A 16,116-nucleotide genomic window follows, 5' to 3' on the forward strand; every position below is an offset into this window, starting at 1 on the left:
TGACTTGCTTCAGAATAGAACAATATTTATTGAGCCCTTTATTTGAGACTACTGCCATCATAGAAAACGAAATAATAAAATACTTAGGGAATGGATAGTTTCTTGCAAACTTATCATATGTATTGAAGAGAAGACATAGGTGTCACAATGGAGACACATGTTGCTTTTGCCTTAATAATTACAACTCTCAATAACATCTTTTTATATACACTTGCTATTGGATCTTCCATTAAATTTCATTCTTTCTATTCTCATTTAACTAATCATGAGGTTTGTCTAGACTTTTCATCTCTACTTTCTCACATAAAGTCTATCCTGTAAACCTCTGTAAGCACGCTTTTTCCCGCTACCTTTCTGTATCTGTGTATCTTTATCGCAGATATTTTTGGTCCATTCATTAATCACTAATCTAGTAGATATTTAATCCATGCTGTTTATTTAAGTAGAACTTTGCTAGGCACTGAGTATACAGTTGGGAGCAAGAGAGTCGTTGCCATCATTGAGCTACAAATCTTGTGGGATGCAAACATGTAAAATCCATGTGTGATAAAGGCTGTTATGAGATCATAGTGGTGGGGAAGGTGAATATATCTTAATGTGGCAAAGAAGACTTTTTGAATTAGTACTATATAAACAGAGACAGAATTAACTATGCAAAGAGCTTATTGAAGAAGAGGATGGGGGAAAGGATACATAGATGGTAGGATAGAATTTAAGACCAAGAAGTGAGAGAGAAATCAGAATAGACTATGCAGGATGGAGCTGGTAAAGATGAGGCTGAAGATATATTTGTTATTATCTGGGGTTTGAATTCGATATTCAGGGAAATTATCAGCAATTTAAAGGTATTAAACAGAGAAATGCATGTTTAAATTTTTACTATAATCAGAAACATTGTGATTCTAGTATGGAGAAAATTGAAAGAGAACAATGTGGAAAGGGAAACAAATTATCAGAGCATTATAATAACTAAATAAAGAGTTAATGTGGCTTGCACAAAGGTAAGATGACACTGGGAATCAAGAGAAGGGTATTGATGAATTGGAATCTATAGAACCTGATAAATTATATAGTGGTATGGGGATTGGTACTGAAGGAGAAAAAGGAGGTGAAATTTTATCCTAGGTTTCTGGATTGGGAAATTATGTGTATTGGTTGTCAATGTCATTTTCTGGGGAAAAAAATCAAGAAGAGCGGGTGTGATGTGGAAGATGATACATTCATTTTGGTACATTTGAGTTGAGGTATCTGTGAAATATCCAGGGGTATACTTCTAATGCTTGTTAGTGGTTTGATATATTTGTCAGAAGCACAGAAGAGACATCTGGGCTAAATATACATTGAGGAGATATTGGCATGTAGGAGATAATTGAAGCCATGGAAGTGAATAAGATTGTACAGAGTAGTTGTTCTCAACTGCATATTCCTGATTGAGGACGACTGACTCAGAGAGGGCCTTGGACAGAGCCCTAAGGAAAGGAATGGATAGAGGAGATTTCAGTGATAACTAATAAGGAGTGACAATAAAGATGCAAGTACCATGTGTACCATCTAGTGGTATACATACCAAGTAAAGACAATATTTGAATATGGAAGATTGGTTGACAGTGTTAAACATTTCAAAGAATCAAGTAAAATGAATACTTGAAAGGTGTTCATTGGATTTAGCAATAACCTTGTTATTGGTAGTATTCCAGTGACTAGAGCTGCATAATAAATTCCTCTAAAACCTATCAGTTTCATGGGTCACAAGTTTAGACAGGACATGGTGTGGATGGCTTGTCTGTGCTCAATGATGTCTGAAGCCTCAGCTAGACAGCCCAAAGTCTGGAGGCTGAACTCATCTGAAGGCTTGTTCATTTCATTCACACATCTGGTGGTTAATGCTGGCAGAGAGCTGGTGACCTCAGTTTTCCTCTATGGCCTTTCTCCATAGGATAGTTTGGCTTTCTCACACCATGATGATTGATTTCTCTATAGAGCATGTCCCCAAAATAGGGGAAAGAGTCAATGAAACAGAAGAATTTTTTAGTCCAGGTTGGGGATCACAAACTTGTGTGATGGTGTGAGCTTCTCTTGTAGGAAACACTCTGGATGTGCCACCTCATGGCTTTGTCATGAGAATTAAAATGGTTTTAAAATGTGAAGTTCTTAGGTACAGTAACTTATATAAGTATCACATAAGTGTTTACTCAGTAAATAAAAAACAAATTAGTCTCAGCTGTGGATAGTTAGGCACACGAGAAAAGGATAACAAGGCAGATTATTTTAGATTATTAGCAAGATGGTGGTTGAAATAGTAGATTCTAGGGTACACGGAGCAATAAAAAATAGAAAGACTGATAATCAGAGTGTAATAGAGAGTAAGGCTGGAAAGTAAGAGCGTGGTAGTGGGAGAGAGTAGAGTTCTTGATGAGGCCAAAGAACAACTGTAGAAATATCAGTGTGAGATAGTTCAAAGTTTGTATGGACAAAATGGGACACCTGAGCCTAACATTTTTGAGATGAAACAGTAGAGGACAAGTTACAGGTGTGTAGATGTGGATTCCTGAAGAGTTGGTGAAGAACTTCAAAGCTGATCAACTGAGAATCCAGAGGATTAGATGAACCATCTGTAATGATGGTTGGCTTGGATTAGAGAGAAAGAAAATAAGCCGTGTGCCAAAATTGTCAATAAATGAGGATAGATAACTAGGATGTTAATAAATATGAGTATTGACTAGAAACAGAAGGTGATAAAGCTACATGTAACGAACCTCTATGTTTATCTCACTTCTTCCCATTCCATCTAGTTTTTCTGTGCATGGTTTCAATAACTACCAAAATGCAGATGACTCCCAAATCTATATCATCCTTGAATTTTAGTTTTATATACTCTCACTAGACTCTCTGGATATATCAGAGATACCACAAATTCCAACATGCCAATAATTGAATTTTTTTGCACTTTAAACCTTTATAGCCTCTCATGTTCTCTATTCTAGCTGATACATTAGCAACCACTCAGACTTAAGGTTAGAAACTTTGAAAACAGTTTTGATCTTTTCTTTCTTCTATCCCTTATATCCAACCATAAGTCATGCAAATTTTACTTCATAATTATTTCTAGGAGTGGAAATCTCTTCTCACCTAGAGAGATAAGACCTGGATTATTACCTAGATTAGTCCTATCTCATTTCTCATCTGAGCTACAGGAATCTCATAATAGGTCTTTCTTTTTCAATTTTGTTTCCTGCAAATATATGCTCTACCTACTTACACATATACTCAAATTATCACTGTCATGGAGAGCTAACCACATAATTCCCATTCTTCAAATATTTCTTTGGCTCCCCAATGCCCACAGTTTAAAGTTATTTAGAGCATGAACAATATTCCATTGTTTGGCTCTTGACCAGTCTTGATTCTCTTCTCCTACCACTCATGGCTCACATGTAATGGTCCAGTTATTCCAAACTGCTTTTGTCCCTTGAACAGAAGACAAGACTGTGTCTTGCCTCTCTGCCTTTGCTGCTACTCTTTTCAGTTCGTGAAATGCCTTTATTACCAATTGCTTAATCTCTACGCCCACTCTCTGCTTTCATATGGCAAATTCCTGTGCATCCTCTAGTTCTTATTCTGATCTCACTTCCTTCAGGAAGTCTTTGCCTTTTCTTTTGTCTCCATCTGAGTCCTTTGAACACAAGATAGTGTCCTATTTATCTTTATAGTCTCTGCCTAATTCAGTGTCTTGTATGTATTAGGTGTTTAATAAATGCATACTGATCAATCAAATAAGTGAGTCAATGCTAAATACTTAACTAAATCAAGCATGGAATTAACTGCAATATTGTGTTTATTAGATTACAGTCTATTGCCCAATGACTTAAACTCACTTAAACCAAACAGGAAGTTATCCAGAATGTCTCCACTGGTGTATTTTCTTAAGTAGCTAAGATGAGAAACTTATAAATAAGGTTTCCCATTGGTTGAAGCCTTATTTTTGAGAATGTTGACAAGCTTATGGATTGGCTTTCTGAATTCTGTCTCCAGGTGGCCCAGTTTCAGCAAGTTTTGGAGAACACCCAAAAGAAAAAGATAAATAAAATCATCCATATGGTTACATGCTTTTCTAGTCTGTAAACAAGCTTCAGATATCAAAAGTTATAAATATGTTAAGCACTTTTCTGTCTCAACTGCTCCCTTAAATAAGTTGTACAGCCTGTAGGTTGATTATACATTTATACAAATTCATAATGATGCATCATGCTGAATTGCATATGATTAACTACTTCATCTCTGAAATGTTGCTATTCTTCCACCTGCTAACAATGAAAAAGGTGAATTCATTAAAAGGTACCAAAAGTATCTTTACACTTTGATTAAAAATAAATTAAGAAACGACTCAAAAACCCCATGAAAAAAAGAATCAGTCAGTGACAGTGTCCATGCACAGGCAATTAAGTTTGGAATTAGTGATAATTTCTAATAAAAATATAGTCTTTTAAGGAGAAGTACAGTAATAATTCTGAATTATTTCAGAATTACAGTCTTTATTGAGCCACTAGACTAGATTAAGTAGGAATAAAAGGGCATTTCATGTATTATCACATAGATGTTTGAAAAGAGTTCAGGGGCAGCTAAAAGCAGAAAAATGTTAAATATACGTAAGCTGTTTACTAATCCTGATTTTTTAAAAAAATCTGTAACCTCAGAGCATTCCAGAAAAACAGCTTAGGGAATCCAACTGTGCAAAATCAGTATGGTCCATTATAGAGATAAACTTAGTACATCTGTTTGGCTAGAACATTAGAGCTTGTGAATTAGGCAGTTTAATGCATGAATGAGACACCAATTTTATGCAAGTTTTGTTGCCATTTCATATCCTCCCTTATCTCCATGCCTATGTACATCTCTCTGCAATCAACATACTTAAAAAAAAAACTGGGGCTTGATTTTTGAAGATCTCTGATATTTAGTTTATGGTCAGTGACTCAATATCATCTGGGCCATGAAGGGCTTCTGTGACTTGTTCACACATGTGGTTATATGTAATTCATTTACTGTTTACTTGCAAAGGGAAATTTCAGAGTTTACCTCAGATGGTCTGGTTCTATGAAGTATAAATATTTATAGTCATGTAAAATGTTTCAGGCTATCACATATGTTTACCAGCAAGCATTTACTATATACCAGCTATGTGCCAGGAACACGAAGAACAAAAGAAAAACAAGGAATAACTGTATTAACTGGCTTAATAACTATTCCTTGGATGTACTATATGCCATACCCAACCTAGATGTTTTGAATATGATCATAAGAAAGACACAGTCCTTGCAGGAATGTTCAACATCATGTAAGTGGGCCGTAGCCAAATTGGGACCAAATAAACCACTTTTGATGAGAGGAGCAGACAGAATTATTGAAAGGAGTAAAGAGGGAAAATTCCTTTGGTAATTTTCTTAAGGATCAAATACTTCCACAGTTGCTAGTGATGAATAAAGAGGACCTTTAGGAATGGTAGGAGATAACTTGGTGGCTGCTGCACAAGAGTTTACATCAAAGGCAACCCACTGACTTTGAGATCCCAGGACAATTTTTGGAAGAAAATAAAGAGTTCTTCCCACTGCCAGAAGGATTGCAGTGTTACAGAGAATCACAACTTTCTCATTTCCACAAAAAAGAAGAGTCAGACATTCTTCTCTATCAAATTAGGCAACAGAAAAGATTGTTGATGAGAAAGCATCTGTTTAAAACTTTGAGTAGGAGAATAACTCAAAAAGACATCCATTTTAATAGTGTAGATATCAAATATATGAAATTTGCCAATGTCCTAGTCACAAAACCCCAAAGGATTCAAGCCTTGAAATGCAGTAGCTGAAGCCATTCCTTTGTAATGTTATCTGATATTTCACATTCAATTTGAATATAACAAAAATTATATTGGCTAGCTCTGCTGTTTACTGACCCTAATGAACACAGAAAATGAGAGTAATTCCCAGTGACAGGTTAACTGGACTATAGAGACAAGTTTTTTTCTATATTCTGTTCTTACAGATATTAACTCAAAAAAGTTCTCTGTAATTTTTATTTAGGTCAGAACAACATCTCTGTTGTTGTTAATTATTATAGGCAGTCCTTAACGAAGGGAGAGCCAAGTCCTCTGAATGCTGTAACATCTACTTGAGAATTTCCTCATGCTGATTTAAAACATAACAAGCTGCTCATTTTCTTTCTTTTTATCACCAGAATTCTTCAACACCAAAGAAAAAGATGAACTCTCATACTTTCAAAGACTGTTTAAACTCCATCATTATAGATGTGGGGTGTGACTAACCTGTGTGACCAGAAAACAATGCCATGATGCTAAGACATGAATCCACTAGTTTTTCCCAGTGAACTGTAATGAGCTCCTAAGCAATTATTCCAGAAACTATATACATGAGATAGCCCCTGGGTTTCATTTATTTTGATACCAGCTCTTTATGATTTGAGCCAGAAAATCCTTTCCATGCTAAACTAGGTTTTCAAAGAGGTAAAAGTAATTAAGGAACATGAGGCCCAAATCAGATTCCTGCTCATAAAATGCTTATAAAACAAGAACTGGGGGCTCCCCTGGTGGTCCGTGCCCCGGTCTGGGAAGATCCCACATGCCGCGGAGCGGCTGGGCCCGTGAGCCATGGCCGCTGGGCCTGTGCGTCCGGAGCCTGTGCTCCGCAGCGGGAGAGGCCACAACAGTGAGAGGCCCACATACCGCAAAGAAAAAAAAGAAAAGAAAAAAAAAAAAACCAAGAACTGGTGTGAACAACATGTTCTTGACTCTTCTGAACTACTTCTGAGTACATACCATAATTAAAAGCATTATTTTAGTATTTAATAAAACAGAAGAGTTGCTTTCAAGAAACATTTTAAAAAATTGAAGGGTGATCTTAAGATTTTCTGAGTTGGTTTCTCTTCTTTCCCAAAATGCTATAAGAAAATACATTTTTTAAAAATTTAAATTTAAATGATAAAAAAGCAGGTGTCATAAATCCTTTAAAATAGCATTGACATCTTCATAGTACTTGGTGTTTTTACAGTACCATATTAGAATACCCCTCAGATTAAGTAACAAGGTTAGGGACAGAAATGTACAGTGTGGGGAATGTAGTCAATAATACTGTAATATTTTTGTATGGTGATAGATGGTAACTAGACTTATCATGGTGATCATTTTGAAATGTATAGAAATATCAAATAACTGTGTACCAGCAACTAACATAGTGTTATAGGTCAATTATAGTTCAAAACCAAACAAGCGAACTCATAGAAAAAGAGATCAGACAGTGGTTACCAGAGATGGGGCAGTGGGTGAAGGGAGGAGGAATTGGATGAAAGTAGCCAAAAAGTACAAGCTTCTAGTTATAGTATAAATAAGTACTAGGGTTGTTATGTACCACATGATAAATATGATGAACACTGCTGAAAGTTGTATGTGAAAGTTAAGAGAGTAAATTCTAAGAGTTCTCATCACAAGGACAATTTTTTAAAAAATTTTTATCTATACAAAATGATAGATAATCCCTAAACTTGTTGTGGCAGTCTTGTCGTGATGTATATAAGTTGAATCATTACGCTCTACAACTTAAACTTACACAGTGCTGAATGTCAATTATATCTCAGTAAAACTGAAAAGGAAATAAACAAACACAGGTGAGCCAGGGAAAAATAAAAGAATAGGGCCAGACATCTCCATAGATAACTTTATTCTAAAGGTGATTTAGGATTGATCAAAGTTAAAGTATTGGGATCAAAGGACTACATGTGGTAGTAGGGACAGTCAGTTTAGAATGTAAATTTGGAAATTCAATTTTTGTTTGAGCTGATTCCATTTTCCCCTTCACCTGTAGTTAGAATATGTAGTTAGAACTTTAATAATGATGGTCATATTTCCAAAAATATGGAAAACTACCAAAGCTTTTAAAAACAAATTATGTTTTGAAAACTAAGACTTTTACCACTTAACCTATCTCTAAAATGCATACTTATAAGCTAACTGTAACACACATAATGCTAAATTTAGGATTCCTGTTTCAGTCTACAAAACAGGGCAATAAGGTCCTGTGATACTCTTGTTAAATACCCTTAAATGTGGCATGGCCTTAACTTGAACTTTTCACAATTGTAAGGCAGAGAAATTCCAATGCATAACATAAAGTAAAAATCGGCATCATATATTTCATCATGTATATCAGTGTTTCTTATTTGTAAGCTACTTTCTTGATGGCAGTTGTTCTTTTTTGGCATCAAGAAGTAACAAAAGACCAATGCATAATCCATACTTCCACACTGTGGACATGTAAAATTGTTCTCTGATTTGTGGGTAACCAAACTTTATAGAGTCTCTTTATATTTACAGCTGTCTCTCAGACTCTAAATTAACATTCCATTTGGGACAGATGCACAGTTTGTCTGCTTCAGTTGATTTCTAACGGTTAATAATATAATATACATTGTTTAAACTCTGCTTTAACATTTCCTAAAAGCATTTCCTCTGACTTTACCATTTAAAATTATTCATTATCTAGAAAGCATCTCCTTGGATATTAAATAAGAATTATTTATCTAGTCACAAGTGTGAATAGGACAGCGTGGTGTCTGTCTTCATGGAGCTTTCAATGTATGAGGGAAGCAAACTAGTAAACACACAGCTCCATCATAAAATCATAATAATCACATTGAAGAAAACCTAAGTCACAATGGATGCAGAGTTAACAAATAGGCCACTATCTGGTGCATTACAATTAGGTCGAATTCATACCGAGTCATGACCTATTAAAGAGACGGACACAGACTAGGAACCAATTTTTCTTTGCCTAGTGACAATGGAAAAAATGAAGTGACCCATTAATTCATTTGATCTTTGTTTCCTGATCTATAAAAGAAAGTGTCAGATTATTTAAATTTTTTCTTTCAGTTATAAGATTGTATAATTATATAATACAAATATCTAATTAAACAAGTCTTCTCATATCTTTGTGTTTGATTAAGAGACAGTTCAGTTTTAAACTGAACTATCTATACATTAACTAGCTACGTGATGCTGGACAAGTTTCTTAGCCTCTAGGTGCCCTAGTTCCCCAAATAATAATTACCTACTATATCATGTGTTTGAAAAATTAAGAGTTCATGGATATAAAACACTTAAAACTGTGTGCAAGACATAAAAAAGGCACTCAACATTGTAATTATTATTTTCTCACTATTTTTGCCATTCATAGCAAGAGATGAAATCAGCCACATTGTTTAATGTTTTATATACTCATTATTACCTCACAGAAAAGAAGCAGTATTTCAAAGAAGCATATTGTAATTAGGCATAAGGAAGTGTATTAGGAAAGCCAGTCCAGCTAATGAAACTGCTTATAGTAAAAACCATACACTAACAAATTCATAATAACTTTTTGTCATTCAACTAGACATGAAAAACTACAAGAACATTTTTCCCTATGTAAGCACATCATTACCGCATGTACTTGTAATAAACTATAGCATAATATGGCCAAAGATGCAACAAAGTAATGAACCAAATTGAGTGGAATTATAAGTTTTGATTCAGGATGCTTCCAATTTATATATGCAGCTCTTTGGGGCTCGAAAAGACTAAATAATCTTTTGGGGACTAATTTATAAAACCTGTGAATATATGTGTTTTGTTTTTGGAATACATATTGAGATTTGTGGCTAAAATAGCACATAATTAAGCATAAACATCATCCAGAAGGCTAATTTTCCTAAACTAAGCAATCTTCAAAAACTGCCATTGGTGGCAGTCTAGAACCATATGGACCCTTTCCAGATAAAAATGATTATGATGATGAGGATTATATTTCAGTTTTTATTTTAGTACACTCACAATGCCGCTATTAAAAACTAGAATATTTTATGAGTTTAAAATGCCAATAACGACTTGACTGTTCAATACATTAATAAAACTAAAAGCAATCTTTTCTATTATATGGATATAATCTATGTTAAATACTATGCCAAAATTTTTATTTCCCTGATAGAATGCTTTTAAACTTAAGAACATCACTGAACTATGGTTTCTATTGTTAACATACATGTAATACTTATATTTTAAATACTTTTGAAATGCAATATAATGCATGGGAAAGTCATAAATAATATAGTTAACTGTATTTTCTTATTATTTTCTATTATTGCAGCATTGTAATATATAATACCAGATATAAGGTTAATTTTAAGATGAAAACAATTTCCCAGTAACCAGTGAAACTTGTGACTTTGATCTGAGAAAATCAAAGCACATGATAGTATTCTGAGTTACATTTGAAACAAAGAATATGCCATACCAGTATTCAAAAGGTTGATTCTACATTAAAACCTTCTGTGATATTATTTAATCAATATTAACAATCTAAAAATAAATTGGATTATATTATTTAAATTGTTGAAAAGGAATAAAAGACCTTTGGATGTTTTTCCAAAAACTGTTTTAATACAGTTTTTGGTTAGAAAAATAACCAAGTTCCTAAATCAGTAATAATTTATTGCCTGAAATAGAATTTTTAAGAAGTCTGTAGTTTAAATAGATGTGATCTTAATTTTTTCGGCCTTTAAAATTTTGGAATAGTATGACTTTTCCACATAATTAAGTTATCTGCAAATTCATGAAAGATTGTTGATGGGATTCTGTTTTAACTTAGATCCTCTATAATATCATGATAATCTCTTTGTTTTTTCTAAATATAAAAGTAATTTTGCTGTATCAGCAGGGACTGTCTGTAATCACCACATTTCTGTACTATTGTTATATTATCCAAAGAGTTAAACCACTTAGTTTTCAGTCCTCTGCCTTACATCACCACCCAAGGAGTGCTATAATCTTCTAGAAATGCATTGCCTGGAGTGTGGCACTGCTTAATAAATCACTCCATCTTATTTATCTGTCTCTTGACATATATCTAGCAGCAGGAACCATTATCCTGTGACAATGTTAAGTTCTATTGACATTTTCTCTTAATTAACTGCACTACTGGCTACAACTTTTACATTGGGAATAAACTTCCTTTATTCAATGCTGTCTTGAACAAAGGAAGTGTTAAGTTTGTCGTGCATTCATTGTCATAAAAAGTATTGCAATAAGTGAAACATCTTTGTTACTTTTCCAGAAGACCAGTTTATTCTGCTGAGAAAACAAACAGAAGTTTTATTTAAAATCATATCACATCATTTTTATTAGAAAATGCATTTTTTCATTAGACATCATTAAATATATGAGAGCCAGATTACATATGTCTGAACTCCTCTGTGATACATACCTGTTCAGTCAACCGAGTAACTTTTACAAACACTTTTATAAATTGAGAAAAACATTACCTTTCAGACTAAACATGTTTTATGTACCCTAAAACTAAGTATTTATGATCCAAATTTGAGATCATTCGTTTATTCAACATGTATTGAATGTCTACAACGTGACAGGCACTGTTCAAACTCCTGGGACTACCTTCTGATAAAAAGATTCAAGCCTTCATGGAACTTATATTCTAGTGAAGGGAGCCAGGTAACAAACAATAGGTATGATAAATAAATAAATAAATTACATAGTATATCAGAACTCAAATACTACAGGAAAAGTAACTTAGAGTGAGAGGAAATGAAGTATTTGTGGAAGGGCTGCAGTTTTCAATGGGCTCATTGAAGTAAGCCTCTGAGAATTTGATATTGAAGCAAAGAGGATGAGAGGAGGGTGAGAAGGATTATGCTACATCAGTATCTGGGGAAAGGGTGGTCAGGTATAGGGAAACACAAATGCAAAGGGCCTGCTCCAAGGGGCCGGAAGAATAGCTTAGGAGGAGGCGAGGTCAGAGAGAGCCATTGATTCAGATGACATCAGGCTTTGTGTACTTGGGCTTCTACTTTGAGAGTATTGGAGAGTCACTGGAGCACAGGAGTGGTTGTTTTAGAGGGTGTTAATTGGAAAACTTCTGTATCTGTTCTGTGTTCAAATCCATATTTGGGGATCTAGTCATTGTTTCAAAAAAATTGTAGATTTGTACCTAAATCAGCTCATGATTATATTTTGTAGGTGTAAAATGTATATCTATTTAGGTAGATATATGTTGGTTACAAAATATATCCAATCCATTGTACCTTTAAAAAGCATTAACTTAAAGACCTAGACACACTGTTTTCCACTCTGCAAATCAAGCAAGTATGGTTATTCATTTCAGACAACATATTAACAGTTAATCAAAAAGTACAAGAGGTGCATTTCCAGCTTTATTTGTGGTGATAGCTCCTGAAGAAGACCATGTTCTTCTAAGTAATCTTCCCCAGTGCAATTCTTTGCTATAACAAACCAAACTACTAATAATATAATGTCTTTCTTTCAGAGTAGGATTAAATAAGTCCCCTGTTCCTAAATCACCAGAAATTAGGTTCTCTATAGAATATGTTTCGTGTAAAGGAATTGAAGATCTTTCTTATTACTTTTCTTCATTTGAAATTTATATATACTTCCCTTTATCCAAAATGATGTTGAAATCTACTAACATTCATAATAGCACCAGACTCTTTGGCTTCTCTCACAGGAAAAAAAAAAAATCAGTAACATTCTACTCCCAGTTTTCCTTGTCAAGGCCAGTTCTTTGATTTAAAAATTTCTTGATTTTTAAATCCACAGCGATTTGGTCACAAAAGGCCATCTGGAGTATAAGATTAAATAGACACTAGTTTCAGTCACAGTAGGAATCTGTACACTCAGCATTATCCTCCAGAAAACCTTCTTTTGAAAATGATGTACAGTTCATCCATTGGGGCTATACTTAATCCTTAAGCTATAGGAAAAACAAGGTCAAATCTTCTGTTGACACCAAGAAATAGTGCAACTGGTCCTTTTATTGTTGTTGTAAATAGTTGTATAGATAGGTGACAATTCTGAAAAACTAAATATTTTAAAGTGAGTCTTTAATATTAAATCCTCAAAATATAGGAAATGGTTTAGGTTAAAGAGTAAAAATTAAAATGTTCACCCTGATATTCATTGATTTTTAATTTTTTCTTCTGAGCTAATATTGACCCAATTGACATTCTACAAATGCTGACTTAAATTAGTTAAGCAAGTTAGAAATTATATTTGATGACCTGAATAATTCATTAAAAAAGATAAGCATTAAAAGCTTGCTTTAGTAGCACAAACACATTTTTAATAATAATGTCAGATAATGAAGCTGACCACATACAATGTCCAGGATGGACACTTTCAAGTTGGAATGAGTATCTTTTGTGCTACTAAATTAAATATAATACATATCTAACTGATGAACCAAAGGAGAGTAATCTGGCTGAGAAAAAGTCATTCCTGGCACTAAAAGGCAATTTAACATGCCTTTATATCCAGGAAAGCTTAGAAAATGAACAGTAATTGCAGAGGTCAGACTTGCAAGCTGGCTATACTTGTTTCACTCCAAGACTTGACTGCAATGCAGTTTAAACCTCAAATCTGTGACTGAGGCTGTCATTGAATTTAGGTAGCTTATCAACTGAGAAAAGTGTAATGACATAAGCACATATCCAAGGTGTAAATAATTTCATATATCAAACAAATAACACCATGAAGTATTATAAGTTTATAAACTAACTTATTACATACATGTTAAGTACATACATATTCTCCTTTAGGAGAATACCTCCTCCTGGTATGTCTTTATAGTTTAATAAACTTCATAGCAATAATGGATAAAGTTGAAAACAAATAGTGTATAATACACAGGTGGCAGAAAATAACCAAAAGTATATGATTTTCCAAAGCAATAATATATAAGTTTAAATGTTTATTTTTTTCTTTGCTTTTAAGTAGTAGCTGAATATTCCTACAAAATATGAGACATTTTAATTTTAAATTGCAGATCTTTATATTTTCATTTCCCTTATGACATAAAATGCAGCTCAATTTTTAAATGATATAAAAACAAGCCAGCAAACACAGTGGTTATTAGATGTGCATTTTCTGTGTCTAATCTATTTTACAAGGCTTTTAGCAATGCTATAATTAAAAATATTTGAAATCAGAGAACTCAAAGGAAGTGAAGAATGAGAAAAGCAAAGTAGAATAAAGGTATTATACCCCTTTTTTAAAATATAGATTTAATTTTTGAATTGCAATGTCTGTCATTGAAATAAAATGAAACAAACTTTACAGAAAAAAAAACTTTGAATATTATTAAAGCTCTTTTCCCCCTTTCTTTTGCTTCTGTGCAGATGATTTTTTGATAATTTCTCTGAAGGGCACAGAGGCTGTGCTGCTTCTTACAGATAGGTTATGAGAAAAAAAGTGCCACTAGCTCCAATCTTTAAACTGTCTCTTCATAAGTTAAGCATTTCCAAAGTGTTGTATTCTCTAATTCTCTAGTTTGTATTTCCCATTTTTAATTCACTGTTCATTAAGTTACAAAAAAACCAAAGTGCTGGTAGGAATCCTACAGCAAATCTGAGAGGTTTGAAGACTCAGATGAAGCTTACAAGGATCCTCCCAGGCTGATCTTTAAGTGCTTTGATCTAGTACTTTCGATCTTTAATTTGACATGTTATTTCTTATCAAGATGCTTTCGCTGGAAAACCTCCCTTTAACACAGAAAATGTGGAAGTTTAAGCTTACAACAATTTTTAGGTTTATTATTTTTTTTCAAGTTTAAGAAGTACTTCTTGGGGCCTCCCTGGTGGCGCAGTGGTTGAGAGTCCGCCTGCCAATGCAGGGGATACGGGTTCGTGCCCCGATCTGGGAGGATCCCATATGCCGCGGAGCGGCTGGGCCCGTGAGCCATGGCCGCTGGGCCTGCGCATCCGGAGCCTGTGCTCCGCAACGGGAGAGGCCACAACAGTGAGAGGCCCGCATACCGCAAAAAAAGAAAAAGAAAAAAAAAAAAAAAAAAAAAAAAGAAGTACTTCTTGGGCTTCCCTGGCGGTGCAGTGGTTGAGAGTCCGCCTGCCGATGCAGGGGACACGGGTTCGTGACCCGGTCCGGGAAGATCCCACATGCCGCGGAGTGGCTGGGCCCGTGAGCCATGGCCGCTGAGCCTGTGCGTCCGGAGCCTGTGCTCCGCAACGGGAGAGACCACAAGAGAGGGCCGCGTACCGCAAAAAAAAAAGAAGTACTTCTTATTCATCAATTTAAGCATTGTCATTTCTTCTCCTAAATTAAATACTTTATTCATGCTGATGAAAGTTAGACTTTTATCAGCAAATGATCTGACAGAATGTAACTGTTAATCACAATGAAAGTTGTGTTAGATTAGAATTTATGCTTATAAATATAAAAGTATGAAACACTACTAAATATATGGGTTCTTTATTTAAAGCAACAATAACAACTCATCCAAATAGCTAAGTGATCTGTGCTAGTTAGAGACGGTATGAAGGATGGCTTCGAGATTATGAGACTGTTGAAGTAGACTAGCTGAAGTAGTGCAGGCCTGAAAAACATTAACCACTACAGCAGCAAAAATGGAAGTAAGAATGGAAAAGAGAGAGTGATTAGAAGTGTACACGGTAGGACTTAGCACCTGAGTGGGTGTTAGTATACAGAAAATATATTAATATATAACAGTGGTTTCCTACTGTATATAATGTGTTCATAATTAACTTCACAGTACATCCTGAACATCTGTTTGTTCATTTAGATGTTCTTCTGCAGCATTATTTACTATATAAGTCTTTATAAGTCTATATAAGAATCCGTATTATAAGTGGGTATACACATATATAATTTGCTTGCCAAATTCCCTATTATTATATATTTATAAAATTGTGAAAAATCATTCTAGTCATTCAATCTTTGTGCACATCCATGGTTATTTTCTTAAGAAATTATTTTAGTTATGCAGCTTCTGAGTTAAATGATATGTATATGTACAGTTCAAAGACTTTTGATACTTTCAGCCAAACATCATACCATATTAAATATTTACACATTTATAACAGTTAAAATTACATAAATTTCCATAGAATTTTAAAGGATTTATTTAGAAAATAATAATAACCTAATAACATAATTATAGCTTTACATTCCATGTTTCACTAGATAATTTGAGGACACTTTAACATACTCAGACAGAGGAAATTGCTTGGATG

General features: G+C 34.1%; 1 protein-coding gene across 2 annotated transcripts in view; it reads left to right on the forward strand.

Moving 5' to 3' along the window:
* Positions 1 to 16,116, forward strand: part of GRID2 (glutamate ionotropic receptor delta type subunit 2) — a 1,351,788-nt gene that overhangs the window by 1,069,687 nt on the left and 265,985 nt on the right. The window lies entirely within an intron of this gene.

This window comes from Mesoplodon densirostris, chromosome 1, assembly GCF_025265405.1.
Source record: "Mesoplodon densirostris isolate mMesDen1 chromosome 1, mMesDen1 primary haplotype, whole genome shotgun sequence".
In the NCBI taxonomy this organism is placed as follows: domain Eukaryota; kingdom Metazoa; phylum Chordata; class Mammalia; order Artiodactyla; family Ziphiidae; genus Mesoplodon; species Mesoplodon densirostris.